Here is an 18,102-nt window from a genome sequence, read left to right on the forward strand (position 1 = left end):
TCGCACTCTGAATTTGGCAATGTAATAATGAATTTTTAAGAACTCTGGATGTATGAAATAGATTAAGTATTGTAACTCGTTCTCATTATTAGATCCTTGGGGGAAAATGTGGACTATTTAGGCTCTCCCTTGGGGGTGTGCCCGATGGAATCCGCCCGTTGTAGCTCGCTTTCGGGGTGCTTAGTGTCTGATGGAAGACGAGCCCCTCCGTAAGTAGGTTATTTCAGGCAGTTCTGCCACAGTTGGTACCAGAGCCAATAATGAGTCTATGAATTTCATCACTCTTTTCCAAAATCTAAAATTTGATCAACAAAAGTTTTGCGAAAAGTAGGATGCGATAAAATTATCTAAATAAGTATAAGCCCTAGCAATATGGTCTATCTAGGATAGCGGTACTAGTTTTATCTAATTAGTTTTTTATGGGTACACTAGCTTACGTTGCATAAGAAATCGCTTAGCATACGGAAAGTGAGTGTGCGATGTGCCAAAATTTTATGAATGCCGCTATATTCCGACCTGAGTGAGCATATAGGCCGATGCATGCATCATGAAGGGAATCTTGCTTAACTAAAATCCCCCCTACACGTATGATTGGATTAGTAAATTGGTAGGATAAATTAAAAGAATGCTTTAATAAATGTCTTAGCATGTCTCTAATCCCTTGTTTCTGATCTGGAGGATTATTCTAAATGGATGGTTCCTATCTGTTATAGATGAACCTAAGGTCTGGTCGTGGGAGCACCAGTGCCAGGGCGGGTCACAGTCTTGGCGAAGGCCAAGGTGAAAGTGGCCGGGGCAATGAGCACGGCAGCGGGGAGAGCCATGAGGCTTCACGATTGGCTCCTCCTTCGCCACCGCCACCTCCGATGACTCATGCGGAGATGATGGCGGAAATGTTGGCTGCTCGTCGCGAGTCAGCCCGTGCCATGGAGCTGCTGGCATAGACTGTCGGTGGCTTCGCCCGTGGAGGCTACGGGGGCAATGGTGGGAACGGTGGTGATGGCCGCGGTCCTAAGGGACCCTGCTCTTATTAGAATTTCTTAAAGACGCACACACCCATGTTCACACCGATAGCTGAGCCCCTGGATACGGAGCATTGGCTTCGCATTCTGGAGCAAAAGTTTATGTTGCTCACCATGACTGATGAGCAGAGGGTGCGCTTCGTGGCACAATAGTTGTTGGGGTCCACGAGTGCATGGCGGGATACATTTAATGCCATGCAGCAGCCAGATCATCGGGTGACCTGGCAGGAGTTCACTGCGGTCTTCAGAGAGTTTTATATTCCTGTTGGTGTTCTCAACAGGAAGCTGACAGAGTTTCTAGACCTTCGGCAAGGGAGTATGACCGTGATGGACTACGTCAACAAGTTCAATTACTTGTCATAGTATGCTGGGACTCATGTTGATACAGATGGGAAGAAGAGGGACCGCTTCTACCGTGGCCTCTCTTGCAGCTTATAGAAGGAGTTATATACTAGGAACTATCAGACCTTTGGAGCGATGATGAACGCTGCCATTGCCATGGAGGGCTTACAACGTGACTCGCTGGTAGAATGGAAGCACAAACGGGTGGCTACTGGGTCTTCTAGTCACCCCCATGCCCAGAAAGTACAGGTTGTTAGGTGGGTGTCCTATCAGTCCTCGGGCGGGCATTCGTTTCGACAGCCTCAGCAGACTTTTCAGGCTCCTTTCACTCAGTATCGTGCACCTACCCAGCAGGTGCAACCTCAGCAGCCTCAGGGACAGCAGGTCCCACCTCGTCAAGGACTAGGGAACAAGCCTGGTGCTTGCTTCAAGTGTGGCAAAGAAGGCCACTATGCCCGAGAGTGTTCGCAAAACCAGCCAGCCCAGTCTGCTCAGCCATTGGCTAACTCTAGGCTAATCAAGCGGACAGTGATCAAGAAGAAAGTGTCAGTCAGCCGATCTGGACAAGTTAATTTCACGGAGGCTGAGGAAATATTGTAAAATGAACCGGTGATGGCTGGTATGTTCACCATCGATTCTCATCCAGCTTATGTGTTATTTGATTCTGGTGCATCACATTCATTCATGAGCATGGGATTTGCACACCGGCACAATATACCTCTCGTGGCTATACCTTTTGCCTATAGAATCAGTACTCCGAGTGCGCAGATGTGCGTTAATACTTGGACGGACACAGTGGGCTGCCAGTTCATCGGGTGACCTGGCAGGAGTTCACTGCGGCCTTCAGAGAGTTTTATATTCCTGCTGGTGTTCTCAACAGGAAGCTGACAGAGTTTCTGGACCTTCGGCAAGGGAGTATGACCATGATGGACTACGTCAACAAGTTCAATCACTTGTAGTATGCTGGGACTCATGTTGATACAGATGGGAAGAAGAGGGACTGCTTCTACCGTGGCCTCTCTTGTGGCCTACAGAAGGAGTTATATACTGGGAACTATCAGACCTTTAGAGCGATGATGAACGCTGCCATTGCCATGGAGGGCTTACAGCGTGACTCGTTGGTAGAATGAAAGTGCAAACGGGTGGCTACTGGGTCTTCTAGTCACCCCCATGTTCAGAAAGTATAGGTTGTCAGGTGGGTGTCCTATCAGTCCTCGGGCGGGCATTCGTTTCGACAGCCTCAGCAGACTTTTCAGGCTCCTTCCACTCAATATCGTGCACCTATCCAGCAGGTGCAATCTCAGCAGCCTCAGGGACAGCAGGTCCCACCTCGTCAAGGACTAGGGAACAAGCCTGGTGCTTGCTTCAAGTGTGGCAAAGATGGCCACTATGCCCGAGAGTGTTTGCAAAACTAGTCAATCGAGTCTGCTCAGCCATCAGCTAACTCCAGGCTAATCAAGCGAACAGTGATCAAGAAAGTGCCAGTCAACCGATCTGGACAGGTTAATTTCATGGAGGCTGAGGAAATATTACAAAATGAACCGGTGATGGCTGGTATGTTCACCATCGATTCCCATCCAGCTTATGTGTTATTTGATTCTGGTGCATCATATTCATTTATGAGCATGGGATTTGCACACCAGCACAATATACCTCTTGTGGCTATACCTTTTGCCTATAGAATCAGTACTCTAGGTGCGCAGATATGCGTTAATACTCGAACGAACACAGTGGGCTTAGTATTAGCCACTCACACTTACCATCTCTAGTTCATGGTGCTGCCTGGGCAAGGCATTGATGCAATTCTGGGAATAAATTGGTTGCGGGTATATGGGGTAGTCTTGGATCTGAAGCAGTGAGTTGTCAAATTACAACTTCCTTCTTTTGAGGATAGGATGTCTCTTCTTGTACCCTCAGATCCAGCCTTACCTGTTGCTGCTCATGCTAAAGCTTCTCCTAATCTTACCTCTATTCCGGTGGTATGTGAGTTCCTAGATGTTTTTCTGAAGATCTACCTGGGTTGCCACCGGACAGAGATGTGAAGTTCTCCATCAAGTTAGAGCCCGACACTGCTCCTATCTCCCGACGCCCGTACCGCATGGCTACAAAGGAATTGGCTGAAATAAAAAATAGTTGAAAGAGTTGTTGGAAAAATGGCTTCATCCGTCCTAGCTCTTCACCATGGGGTTGTCCCGTCATTTTTGTGAAGAAGGATGACACTCTTCGGATCTGTGTGGATTACCGTCCTCTCAATGCGGTAACCATTAAGAATAAGTATCCTTTACCTCGTATAGATACTTTGTTCGATCAGTTAGCTGGTGCCAAGGTGTTCTCCAATATTGATCTCCGTTCAGACTATCATCAAATCAAGATTAGACCACAAGATATACCAAAGACAACATTTTTCTACTAGGCATGAGTTGTATGAATACTAATCATGTCTTTTGGTCTCACCAACGCTCCTGTATTCTTCATGTACCTGATGAACTCAGTCTTCATGTCGGAGTTGGACAAGTTTGTAGTGGTATTCATTGATGATATCATGCATTCTTCATGTAGCTGATAAACTCTGTCTTACATTTTTCTCCTTTTTCTTTCTTTATTATGTACAATGACTGCATGTATCGGTACGGTATTCGTAGAGAATGGAACTTTATTAAACTTTCTTCTTAGGGGGAAAAGAAATAAATTGAATGCTCTTCAACTCTTGTACCGATCGATCTAAGCGTTCGTAGCTTTAATTAGGTGGAGTGCGTAGTTTATCATCTTTAACACTTAGTAGCATTTTAGCCCAAGATATGTGTCCGCCTCAGCCTAGCTGATATGGGCACTAAATTAAATAGCATTTAACCCTAAAATGCTGTCATCACCCCTAAATTAAATAGCATTTCTTCGGGTAAACTACCTCGATTTCATAACCACTTCTCAGTAACCTTTTCTCCCATGCTCCTCACCTGTCCAGCCTTAAATTGTACTTATCAGTCTGGCTTATCAGCTATAATACAGTGTTTTTCTCTAACAATAAAACAACATCAGCCAACTTATTAGCCGTAGAAACCATGAGCCGAACAACTTAAAGGCATTCTATTTAAGGCAGTGAGCCAACCAAAGTCAGAAAATGCAACAAAGGACACAACCTAGCACAAAGTCTACTAACCCCTACAACAACCCACGAACTTGCTAAATCATCAAGGCTGAAACCATGTTCAGCAGTCTCAAATAGTGGCGTTGGCGTGGGCACAAGAAAATAAATAAGACAGGGAAGGGGGCAAATAAAACCCGGAGGGTGAGGGATGCGGAGCAGAGGGCGGCGGGCCGCCGGCTGCTGGGGCTTCACCGCCCATGGTGTTAACTATCCTGGCAATTCATTGGAAATGAAAAGCAGAGTCTGTTCTCTGTGAGGAATCGACAAACTCCGGTATGGCATTGATAGACAAATCCGGCGTATTTTCAGTTTACTTATGTTTTAAATGTTAATGCCGACAAAGTACATTTAGGTGGTATGTATTCATCTCAATCCATATGTGTTAAAGTATATTGAAGTGGAGCTAAACTGAGTTCCATTCAAATACAGTCCAACACACGTGGATTGAAGATCCACATGTATTCACATGTATTGAAGTGAATTGAAATAGAACTTATGCCCTAAAAGGAAAACTAAGCCGCTAAATTTCCAGCTTTGCTAAGTTTTACAAGGAATTTTTTAAAAGTTCATTTTTATATAAGTTTCCTAAAAAGGCACTGTATGTACCTAATGCCTTCGACCGAAACATTTATTTTAAATTTTTAAAAAGTTTATATATATATATATATAGTAATTAAATGTGTGCTTCTCATTACAAAGGTTATTTGCGCTCTATATGATCCCGCACGCAGAGACCCAAACAAGAAACCACTCGGGGCCCAAAGTTTAACTGTTTATCTGAGGCCATGTAACAAGGTTTAATTCTTTAAAATTGGCAGGGGCCGCGCGAACGCGTACCCCCTCTACCACAAATTATGACGTCCACTCTCCCACTTGGGGAGATGGTAAGCCAGCGCACCCGCCAAGTGCAATGCGAGCCACTGACCTAGGCCACGGGCCTTCGTGATCGCCCGTCGACCCCGTCCAGGTAAGTATGGAGCTAGGGTGCCCGGGGCGCTCGTCTTATAGCGGGAGCTCGCAGCGCATCCAGCTTCGGCTGGCGAGGTGGTGCTAAACGAAGTGTCCTACCATGCTCTGCCGCTAAGTTCTCGGACTTCTCGTGGGCTTCCGAGACATGAGACGTATATGGGCCTTTAAGATTGGGCCAACAGGAAACGGTCAGACCGCGGGCTGCAATGGATCTCCTAGGCCCCGTAGCTGTCTTCCTTCCTTAAACATGGGCTCGGTTAGGCATGGGAGTAGTTGTTCCTCAAAAAAGAAAAAGGCATGGAAATAGTTTTCGAGGCTTATATCATATAAGCTTTGATATAAATCTGTAGCTACATGCTCCCGTGGTATGAATGCGAGATTTTTTTTCCAAAAAAAAGGTAAGAAAATTTACACATGCTGCTACCGACTTTGAGAATGGGTTAAACCACAACCTGAACTTGAAGCGAAAAAAGTCCAAGATTATTTCTTAATAGGGTTTATGTACTATATATACATTGCAACATTAGAAAAAATTAAAAAAATCACCCCAATAAGAACAGCACAAAAACACACATTCTGGGTCATTCCTTCCTTTATTATATTAGTTATTATTAACTAATACATATGGCTGTTTCTCAAATATTAGAGTTGCCGGTATGAAACAGTCGATTTCATTGAAATTAGACGTCTTGTAGAAAAATTTGCCAAACAAAAAATAATAATTGGTTTTGAATCGTTCTTGCCTATTTCTTTCCTCGTGTCTACCATCCCGAACAAGTTTTCTCTCTTCTCGATAACCTTTTCTCTCATGCTCCTCACCTGTCCAGCCTTAAATCGAACTTATCAGCCTGATTTATCAGCCATGGTACCGTGTTTTTTCTCTCACAATAAAACAGCACCAGCCAGCTTATCAGTCGCAGAAACCATGCTTGAAGGCACTATTTAAGGCATAGTGTGCCAACCAAAGTCAGAAAATGCAACAAAGGACACAACCTAGCACAAAGTCTACTAACCCCTACAACAGCCCACGAACTTGCTAAATCATTAAGGCTGAAACCATGTTCAGCAGTCTCAAATAGTGGCGTTGGCGTGGGCACAAGAAAAAAATAAGACGGGGAAGGGGGCAAATAAAACCCGGAGGGTGAGGGGATGCGGAGCAGAGGGCAGCGGGCCACCGGCTGCTGGGGCTTCACCACCCATGGTGTTAACTATCCTGGCAATTCATTGGAAATGAAACGCAGAGTCTATTCTTTGTGAGGAATCGACAAACTCTTGTATGGCATTGATAGACAAATCCGGCGTATTTTCAGTTTACTTATGTTTTAAATGTTAATACCGACAAAGTATATTTAGGTCGTATGTATTCATCTCAATCCACATGTGTTGAAATGAATTGAAATAGAATTAAACTGAGTCCCATTTAGATCCACTCCGACACATGTGGATTGAAGATACATGTGTATTTTGTATACACTTCAATCCACATCTATTGAAGTGGATTGGAATAGAACTTGTGCATCCAAAACTAAAAGGGAAAGCTAAATTTCCAGCTTTGCTAAGTTTTACAAGGCACTTTTTAAAAGTTTATTTTTTTGATATAAGTTTCCTAATAAGGCATTGTTTGTACCTTATGCACTCGACCGAAACATTTATTTTAGATTTTTAAAAGTTTGTATATATAAATATAAATATAAATATATATATATATATATATATTAATTAAATGTACGCTTCTCAATACCAAGTTTATTTGCGCTCTATCTGATCCCGCCCGCAGAGCCGCAAACAAGAAACCACTCAGGGCCAAAAGTTTACCTGTTTATCTGAGCCCAGGGACCAAAGTTTAATTCTTTGAAATTGGCAGGGGCCGCGCGAACGCGTACCCCCTCTCCCACAAATTATGACGTCCACTCTCCCACTTGGGGAGATGGTAAACCAGCGCACCCGCCAAGTGCAATGCGGGCCACTGACCTAGGCCACGGGCCTTCGTGATCGCCCGTCGACCCCGTCCAGGTAAGTATGGAGCTAGGGTGCCCGGGGCGCTCGTCTTATAGCGGGAGCTCGCAGCACATCCAGCTTCGGCTGGCGAGGTGGTGCTAAACGAAGCGTCCTACCATGCTCTGCCGCTAAGTTCTCGGACTTCTCGTGGGCTTCCGAGACATGAGACGTATATGGGCCTTTAAGATTGGGCCAACAGGAAACAGTCAGACCGCGGGCTGCAATGGATCTCCTAGGCTCCGTAGCTGTCTTCCTTCCTTAAACATGGGCTCGGTTAGGCATGGGAGTAGTTGTTCCTCAAAAAAGAAAAAGGCATGGAAATAGTTTTCGAGGCTTATATCATATAAGCTTTGATATAAATCTGTTGCTACATGCTCCCGTGGTATGAGTGCGAGAATTTTTTTCAAAAAAAAAGGTAAGAAAATTTACACATGCTGCTACCGACTTTGAGAATGGGTGAAACCACAACCTGAACTTGAAGCGAACAAGTCCAAGATTATTTCTTAATAGGGTTTATGTACTATATATGCGTTGCAACATTAGAAATTTTTTTAAAAAATCACCGCAATAAGAACAGCACAAAAACACATATTCTGGGTCATTCCTTCCTTTATTATATTAGTTATTATTAACTAAAACATGTGGCTGTTTCTCAAAAAAAAAAACTGATACATGTGGCTTTTTTCCCTTGTCTAAAGCAAGGTCGAATTATCAAGCCAACAACACAAATCATAATAAGTTTCCTTTTGTTATAGTTCTCATGGAACTAATTGTATGGAAATCAAATTAAATTTTCATATTTTTAGTTTCCAACTTTAGCTATATATATTAACTCATATTTGATATGGATTCTTCTGTTAACAAATATAGCTACATATATTAACTCGTATTCGATATGGATTCTTCGGTATTAGCTCGTTGGATTTCTCAAGTTAATCTAGACCATTAGATCATCATAAAATCCAACGGTGCATATTTTTATCCTATTTCTGATTAATCTCAGTAATTTTTTGACCCTTGCCGCAAATATGAAGGCTCCTTTTAGCACTGTTGTATTAATATATATAATAGATACCCGCTCAACCTACTGCTCCTACCGCTAACTCCTACCGCTAAGCCTGTTTCTGTTCCGCGCCCGCCCAACGACGCTCACAACGCCACCAGCGGAAGGAGAAGCGTCGGGTCCTGGTGCGGAAGCCCTCTCGCCTCGCCTCTTGCTACGGCTGCGACGCTCCGGCGCCCCGATGAACACGGCGGAGGAGGCCGCACCGGGATACAATGCATATTGCAAATGTACAATTCAAAATGTTTCAGAAGTTTGAGAGGCATGTTGCAAGAGTTGCATATCGATGTTGCAAAAGTAGATCAGGATGTTGCACATGTTGTAATGGCTATGCATGTATGTTTCAAGTGTATATCTCAAATGTTTCATCTATTCTAGATGAATGTTGCAAGCTGTTTATCTAGATGTTGCAAAAGTAGATCTAGATGTTACATATGCATGCATGTTGCAAGCATATGTTTCAAGTGTTTCATACATATGTTTGCAAGTTTTTCAGAATGTTGTATATGTTTGCAATGGTTTTCAAATATTTTTCAGGCGTTTTCGCAAGTGTTTCAGACGTTTGTTTCAAGTGTTTCATCTGTGTTTTTTTGTACGTTGCAACTGTTACATCTGGATGTTTCAAAAGTAGATCGGGTGTTGTACATGGGATGCACGTGGGAAGCGGATGGCGGCGCGGACGACGTTCGGGCGGCGTGGGCAACGTTCGGGGCGGCGCGGGCCCACTGTTGGTGCGCTCGCTCGCGAGCATGACACACTAGCCGTTCGCTTGCTCCCTGTGCGAGCAGCGTCCGGACGCTAGCAAGTCCGTTGAAACAAAAGGTTGATAGGTGACTATGAGTTGTAATTGAGTGACATTGTTTCAAGAAAAAAGTTGTAATTGAGTGAGAGTGTGTGTATTGGTTAGAGCAAACTGAGTCTCACTTTTTTTCTCTTTTTTCTTTCTTTATTATGTACAATGACTGCATGTATCGGTACGGTATTAGTAGAGAATGGAACTTTATTAAACTTTCTTCGTAGGGGGAAAATAAATAAATTGAATGCTCTTCAGCTCTTGTACCGATCGATCTAAGCGTTCGTAGCTTTAATTAGGTGGAGTGCGTAGCTTATCTTCTTTATCACTTGGTAGGATTTTAGCCCAAGATATGTGTCCGCCTCAGCCTAGCTGATATGGGCACCTAAATTAAATAGCATTTAACCCCAAAATGTTGCCATCACCCCTAAATTAAATAGCATTTCTTCGGGTAAACTAGCACGATTTCATAATGGTACCTCGCAAATATTAGAGTTGCCGGTATGAAACAGTCGATTTTATTGAAATTAGACGTCTTGTAGAAAAATTTGCCAAACAAAAAATAATAATTGGTTTTGAATCGTTCTTGCCTATTTCTTTCCTCGTGTCTACCATCCCGAACAAGTTTTCTCTCTTCTCGATAACCTTTTCTCTCATGCTCCTCACCTGTCCAGCCTTAAATCGAACTTATCAGCCTGATTTATCAGCCATGGTACCGTGTTTTTTCTCTCACAATAAAACAGCACCAGCCAGCTTATCAGTCGCAGAAACCATGCTTGAAGGCACTATTTAAGGCATAGTGTGCCAACCAAAGTCAGAAAATGCAACAAAGGACACAACCTAGCACAAAGTCTACTAACCCCTACAACAGCCCACGAACTTGCTAAATCATTAAGGCTGAAACCATGTTCAGCAGTCTCAAATAGTGGCGTTGGCGTGGGCACAAGAAAAAAATAAGACGGGGAAGGGGGCAAATAAAACCCGGAGGGTGAGGGGATGCGGAGCAGAGGGCAGCGGGCCACCGGCTGCTGGGCTTCACCACCCATGGTGTTAATTATCCTGGCAATTCATTGGAAATGAAACGCAGAGTCTATTCTTTGTGAGGAATCGACAAACTCTTGTATGGCATTGATAGACAAATCCGGCGTATTTTCAGTTTACTTATGTTTTAAATGTTAATACCGACAAAGTATATTTAGGTCGTATGTATTCATCTCAATCCACATGTGTTGAAGTGAATTGAAATAGAATTAAACTGAGTCCCATTTAGATCCATTCCGACACATGTGGATTGAAGATACATGTGTATTATGTATACACTTCAATCCACATGTATTGAAGTGGATTGGAATAGAACTTGTGCATCCAAAACTAAAAGGGAAAGCTAAATTTCCAGCTTTGCTAAGTTTTACAAGGCACTTTTTAAAAGTTTATTTTTTTGATATAAGTTTCCTAATAAGGCATTGTTTGTACCTTATGCACTCGACCAAAACATTTATTTTAGATTTTTTAAAAGTTTGTATATATAAATATAAATATAAATATATATATTAATTAAATGTACGCTTCTCAATACCAACTTTATTTGCGCTCTATCTGATCCCGCCCGCAGAGCCGCAAACAAGAAACCACTCAGGGCCAAAAGTTTACCTGTTTATCTGAGCCCAGGGACCAAAGTTTAATTCTTTGAAATTGGCAGGGGCCGTGCGAACGCGTACCCCCTCTACCACAAATTATGACGTCCACTCTCCCACTTGGGGAGATGGTAAACCAGCGCACCCGCCAAGTGCAATGCGGGCCACTGACCTAGGCCACGGGCCTTCGTGATCGCCCGTCGACCCCGTCCAGGTAAGTATGGAGCTAGGGTGCCCGGGGCGCTCGTCTTATAGCGGGAGCTCGCGGCGCATCCAGCTTCGGCTGGCGAGGTGGTGCTAAACAAAGCGTCCTACCATGCTCTGCCGCTAAGGCCCCGTTCGCTTGTCTTAAATTTGGCTTGTTCGGCTTGTTTTTTCAGCCGGAACAGTGTTATTCTCTCACAACAATTCAGCCGGAACAGTGTTTTTCAGCCAGTTTCAGCCAAAATTCAGACCAGCGAACGGGGCCTAAGTTCTCAGACTTCTCGTGGGCTTCCGAGACATGAGACGTATATGGGCCTTTAAGATTGGGCCAACAGGAAACAGTCAGAATGCGGGCTGCAATGGATCTCCTAGGCTCCGTAGCTGTCTTCCTTCCTTAAACATGGGCTCGGTTAGGCATGGGAGTAGTTGTTCCTCAAAAAAGAAAAAGGCATGGAAATAGTTTTCGAGGCTTATATCATATAAGCTTTGATATAAATCTGTAGCTACATGCTCCCGTGGTATAAGTGCGAGATTTTTTTTCAAAAAAAAAGGTAAGAAAATTTACACATGCTGCTACCGACTTTGAGAATGGGTGAAACCACAACCTGAACTTGAAGCGAACAAGTCCAAGATTATTTCTTAATAGGGTTTATGTACTATATATGCGTTGCAACATTAGATTTTTTTTTTTAAAAATCACCGCAATAAGAACAGCGCAAAAACACACATTCTGGGTCATTCCTTCCTTTATTATATTAGTTATTATTAACTAAAACATGTGGCTGTTTCTCAAAAAAAAAAAACTGATACATGTGGCTTTTTCCCTTGTCTAAAGCAAGGTCGAATTATCAAGCCAACAACACAAATCATAATAAGTTTCCTTTTGTTATAGTTCTCATGGAACTAATTGTATGGAAATCAAATTAAATTTTCATATTTTTAGTTTCCAACTTTAGCTATATATTAACTCATATTTGATATGGATTCTTCGGTTAACAAATCTAGCTACATATATTAACTCGTATTCGATATGGATTCTTCGGTATTAGCTCGTTGGATTTCTCAAGTTAATCTAGACCATTAGATCATCATAAAATCCAACGGTGCATATTTTTATCCTATTTCTGATTAATCTCAGTAATTTTTTGACCCTTGCCGCAAATATGAAGGCTCCTTTTAGCACTGTTGTATTAATATATATAATAGATACCCGCTCAACCTACTGCTCCTACCGCTAACTCCTACCGCTAAGCCTGTTTCTGTTCCGCGCCCGCCCAACGACGCTCACAACGCCACCAGCGGAAGGAGAAGCGTCGGGTCCTGGTGCGGAAGCCCTCTCGCCTCGCCTCTTGCTACGGCTGCGACGCTCCGGCGCCCCGATGAACACGGCGGAGGAGGCCGCACCGGGATACAATGCATATTGCAAATGTACAATTCAAAATGTTTCAGAAGTTTGAGAGGCATGTTGCAAGAGTTGCATATCGATGTTGCAAAAGTAGATCAGGATGTTGCACATGTTGTAATGGCTATGCATGTATGTTTCAAGTGTATATCTCAAATGTTTTATCTATTCTAGATGAATGTTGCAAGCTGTTTATGTAGATGTTGCAAAAGTAGATCTAGATGTTACATATGCATGCATGTTGCAAGCATATGTTTCAAGTGTTTCATACATATGTTTGCAAGTTTTTCATCAGGATGTTGTATATGTTTGCAATGGTTTTCAAATATTTTTCAGACGTTTTCGCAAGTGTTTCAGACGTTTGTTTCAAGTGTTTCATCTGTGTTTTTTTGTACGTTGCAACTGTTACATCTGGATGTTTCAAAAGTAGATCGGGTGTTGTACATGGGATGCACGTGGGAAGCGGATGGCGGCGCGGACGACGTTCGGGCGGCGTGGGCAACGTTCGGGGCGGCGCGGGCCCACTGTTGGTGCGCTCGCTCGCGAGCATGACACACTAGCCGTTCGCTTGCTCCCTGTGCGAGCAGCGTCCGGAGTCCGTTGTAACAAAAGGTTGATAGGTGACTATGAGTTGTAATTGAGTGACATTGTTTCAAGAAAAAAGTTGTAATTGAGTGAGAGTGTGTGTATTGGTTAGAGCAAACTGAGTCTCACTTTTTTTCTCTTTTTTCTTTCTTTATTATGTACAATGACTGCAAGTATCGGTACGGTATTCGTAGAGAATGGAACTTTGTTAAACTTTCTTCGTAGGGGGAAAAGAAAGAAATTGAATGCTCTTCAGCTCTTGTACCGATCGATCTAAGCGTTCGTAGCTTTAATTAGGTGGAGTGCGTAGCTTATCTTCTTTATCACTTAGTAGGATTTTAGCCCAAGATATGTGTCCGCCTCAGCCTAGCTGATATGGGCACCTAAATTAAATAGCATTTAACCCCAAAATGTTGCCATCACCCCTAAATTAAATAGCATTTCTTCGGGTAAACTACCACGATTTCATAATGGTACCTCGCAAATATTAGAGTTGCCGGTATGAAACAGTCGATTCCATTGAAATTAGACGTCTTGTAGAAAAATTTGCCAAACAAAAAATAATAATTGGTTTTGAATCGTTCTTGCCAATTTCTTTCCTCGTGTCTACCATCCCGAACAAGTTTTCTCTCTTCTCGATAACCTTTTCTCTCATGCTGCTCACCTGTCCAGCCTTAAATCGAACTTATCAGCCTGGTTAATCAGCCATGGTACCGTGTTTTTTCTCTCACAACAAAACAGCACCAGCCAGCTTATCAGTCGCAGAAATCATGCTTGAAGGCACTGTTTAAGGCATAGTGTGCCAACCAAAGTCAGAAAATGCAACAAAGGACACAACCTAGCACAAAGTCTACTAACCCCTACAACAGCCCACGAACTTGCTAAATCATTAAGGCTGAAACCATGTTCAGCAGTCTCAAATAGTGGCGTTGGCGTGGGCACAAGAAAAAAATAAGACGGGGAAGGGGGCAAATAAAACCCGGAGGGTGAGGGGATGCGGAGCAGAGGGCGGCGGGCCGCCGGCTGCTGGGGCTTCACCACCCATGGTGTTAACTATCCTGGCAATTCATTGGAAATGAAACGCAGAGTCTATTCTTTGTGAGGAATCGACAAACTCTTGTATGGAGTTGATAGACAAATCCGGCGCATTTTTAGTTTACATATGTTTTAAATGTTAATACCGACAAAGTATATTTAGGTCGTATGTATTCATTTCAATCCACATGTGTTGAAGTGAATTGAAATAGAATTAAACTGAGTCCCATTTAGATCCACTCCGACACATGTGGATTGAAGATACATGTGTATTATGTATACACTTCAATCCACATGTATTGAAGTGGATTGGAATAGAACTTGTGCATCCAAAACTAAAAGGGAAAGCTAAATTTCCAGCCTTGCTAAGTTTTACAAGGCGTTTTTTAAAAGTTTATTTTTTTATATGAGTTTCCTAAAAAGGCATTGTTTGTACCTTATGCACTCGACCCAAACATTTATTTTAGAATTTTTAAAAGTTTGTATATATAAATATAAATATATATATATATATATATATATTAAATGTACGCTTCTCAATACCAAGTTTATTTGCACTCTATCTGATCCCGCCCGCAGAGCCGCAAACAAGAAACCACTCAGGGCCAGCAGAGCCGCAAACAAGAAACCACTCGGGGCCAAAAGTTTACGTGTTTATCTGAGCCCAGGGACCAAAGTTTAATTCTTTGAAATTGGCAGGGGCCGCGCGAACGCGTACCCCCTCTACCACAAATTAACTCAGGGCCAGCAGAGCCGCAAACAAGAAACCACTCGGGGCCAAAAGTTTACGTGTTTATCTGAGCCCAGGGACCAAAGTTTAATTCTTTGAAATTGGCAGGGGCCGCGCGAACGCGTACCCCCTCTACCACAAATTATGACGTCCACTCTCCCACTTGGGGAGATGGTAAACCAGCGCACCCGCCAAGTGCAATGCAGGCCACTGACCTAGGCCACGGGCCTTCGTGATCGCCCGTCGACCCCGTCCAGGTAAGTATGGAGCTTGGGTGCCCGGGACGCTCGTCTTATAGCGGGAGCTCGTAGCGCATCCAGCTTCGGCTGGCGAGGTGGTGCTAAACGAAGCGTCCTACCAAGCTCTGCCGCTAAGTTCTCGGACTTCTCGTGGGCTTCTGAGACATGAGACGTATATGGGCCTTTAAGATTGGGCCAACAGGAAACATTCAGACTGCGGGCTGCAATGGATCTACTAGGCTCCGTAGCTGTCTTCCTTCCTTAAACATGGGCTCGGGTAGGCATGGGAGTAGTTGTTCCTCAAAAAAGAAAAAGGCATGGAAATAGTTTTCGAGGCTTATATCATATAAGCTTTGATATAAATCTGTAGCTACATGCTCCCGTGGTATGAGTGCGAGATTTTTTTTCAAAAAAAAAGGTAAGAAAATTTACACATGCTGCTACCGACTTTGAGAATGGGTGAAACCACAACCTGAACTTGAAGCGAACAAGTCCAAGATTATTTCTTAATAGGGTTTATGTACTATATATGCGTTGCAACATTAGAAATTTTTTTAAAAAATCACCGCAATAAGAACAGCACAAAAACACACATTCTGGGTCATTCCTTCCTTTATTATATTAGTTATTATTAACTAATACATGTGGCTGTTTCTCAAAAAAAAAAACTGATACATGTGGCGTTTTTCCCTTGTCTAAAGCAAGGTCGAATTATCAAGCCAACAACACAAATCATAATAAGTTTCCTTTTGTTATAGTTCTCATGGAACTAATTGTATGGAAATCAAATTAAATTTTCATATTTTTAGTTTCCAACTTTAGCTATATATTAACTCATATTTGATATGGATTCTTCGGTTAACAAATCTAGCTACATATATTAACTCGTATTCGATATGGATTCTTCGGTATTAGCTCGTTGGATTTCTCAAGTTAATCTAGACCATTAGATCATCATAAAATCCAACGGTGCATATTTTTATCCTATTTCTGATTAATCTCAGTAATTTTTTGACCCTTGCCGCAAATATGAAGGCTCCTTTTAGCACTGTTGTATTAATATATATAATAGATACCCGCTCAACCTACTGCTCCTACCGCTAAGCCTGTTTCTGTTCCGCGCCCGCCCAACGACGCTCACAACGCCACCAGCGGAAGGAGAAGCGTCGGGTCCTGGTGCGGAAGCCCTCTCGCCTCGCCTCTTGCTACGGCTGCGACGCTCCGGCGCCCCGATGAACACGGTGGAGGAGGCTGCACCGGGATACAATGCATATTGCAAATGTACAATTCAAAATGTTTCAGAAGTTTGAGAGGCATGTTGCAAGCGTTGCATATCGATGTTGCAAAAGTAGATCAGGATGCTGCGCATGTTGTAATGGCTATGCATCTATGTTTCAAGTGTATATGTCAAATGTTTCATCTATTCTAGATGAATGTTGCAAGCTGTTTATCTAGATGTTGCAAAAGTGGATCTAGATGTTACATATGCATGCATGTTGCACGCATATGTTTCAAGTGTTTCATACGTATGTTTGCAAGTGTTTCATCAGGATGTTGTATATGTTTGTAATGGTTTTCAAATGTTTTTTCAGGCGTTTTCGCAAGTGTTTCAGACCTTTGTTTCAAATATTTCATCTGTGTTTTTTGTACATTGCAACGGTTACATCTGGATGTTTCAAAAACAGATCGGGTGTTGTACATGGGATGCGCGTGGGAAGCGGATGGCAGCGCGGACGACGTTCAAGCGGCGTGGGCAACGTTCGGGGCGGCGCGGGCCCACTGTTGGTGCGCTCGCTCGCGAGCATGACACACTAGCCGTTCGCTTGCTCCCTGTGCGAGCAGCGTCCGGACGCTAGCAAGTCCGTTGAAACAAAAGGTTGATAGGTGACTATGAGTTGTAATTGAGTGACATTGTTTCAAGAAAAAAGTTGTAATTGAGTGAGAGTGTGTGTATTGGTTAGAGCAAACTGAGTCTCACTTTTTTTCTCTTTTTTCTTTCTTTATTATGTACAATGACTGCAAGTATCGGTACGGTATTCGTAGAGAATGGAACTTTATTAAACTTTCTTCGTAGGGGGAAAAGAAAGAAATTGAATGCTCTTCAGCTCTTGTACCGATCGATCTAAGCGTTCGTAGCTTTAATTAGGTGGAGTGCGTAGCTTATCTTCTTTATCACTTAGTAGGATTTTAGCCCAAGATATGTGTCCGCCTCAGCCTAGCTGATATGGGCACCTAAATTAAATAGCATTTAACCCCAAAATGTTGCCATCACCCCTAAATTAAATAGCATTTCTTCTGGTAAACTACCACGATTTCATAACGGTACCTCGCAAATATTAGAGTTGCCGGGATGAAACAGTCGATTTCATTGAAATTAGACGTCTTGTAGAAAAATTTGCCAAACAAAAAATAATAATTGGTTTTGAATCGTTCTTGCCAATTTCTTTCCTCGTGTCTACCATCCCGAACAAGTTTTCTCTCTTCTCGATAACCTTTTCTCTCATGCTGCTCACCTGTCCAGCCTTAAATCGAACTTATCAGCCTGGTTTATCAGCCATGGTACCGTGTTTTTTCTCTCACAACAAAACAGCACCAGCCAGCTTATCAATCGCAGAAACCATGCTTGAAGGCACTATTTAAGGCATAGTGTACCAACCAAAGTCAGAAAATGCAACAAAGGACACAACCTAGCACAAAGTCTACTAACCCCTACAACAGCCCACGAACTTGCTAAATAATTAAGGCTGAAACCATGTTCAGCCGTCTCAAATAGTGGCGTTGGCGTGGGCACAAGAAAAAAATAAGACGGGGAAGGGGGCAAATAAAACCCGGAGGGTGAGGGGATGCGGAGCAGAGGGCGGCGGGCCGGCGGCTGCTGGGGCTTCACCACCCATGGTGTTAACTATCCTGGCAATTCATTGGAAATGAAACGCAGAGTCTA

General features: G+C 43.0%; 4 non-coding genes across 4 annotated transcripts; all 4 read right to left on the reverse strand.

The window, feature by feature from the left end:
* Window positions 1-5,324: 5,324 nt before the first annotated feature.
* On the reverse strand, window positions 5,325-5,484 carry LOC136519319 (U1 spliceosomal RNA). The gene has a single exon (XR_010774868.1). It is a non-coding gene; the product is annotated as a U1 spliceosomal RNA (small nuclear RNA).
* Window positions 5,485-7,339: 1,855 nt separating this feature from the next.
* Window positions 7,340-7,499, reverse strand: LOC136519152 (U1 spliceosomal RNA). Its single transcript, XR_010774714.1, has one exon. It is a non-coding gene; the product is annotated as a U1 spliceosomal RNA (small nuclear RNA).
* Window positions 7,500-11,028: 3,529 nt separating this feature from the next.
* LOC136519234 (U1 spliceosomal RNA) lies at window positions 11,029-11,188 on the reverse strand. Its single transcript, XR_010774791.1, has one exon. It is a non-coding gene; the product is annotated as a U1 spliceosomal RNA (small nuclear RNA).
* Window positions 11,189-15,027: 3,839 nt separating this feature from the next.
* Window positions 15,028-15,187, reverse strand: LOC136519140 (U1 spliceosomal RNA). Its single transcript, XR_010774703.1, has one exon. It is a non-coding gene; the product is annotated as a U1 spliceosomal RNA (small nuclear RNA).
* Window positions 15,188-18,102: the final 2,915 nt, after the last annotated feature.

Source organism: Miscanthus floridulus, chromosome 17 (assembly GCF_019320115.1).
Source record: "Miscanthus floridulus cultivar M001 chromosome 17, ASM1932011v1, whole genome shotgun sequence".
NCBI lineage: Eukaryota > Viridiplantae > Streptophyta > Magnoliopsida > Poales > Poaceae > Miscanthus > Miscanthus floridulus.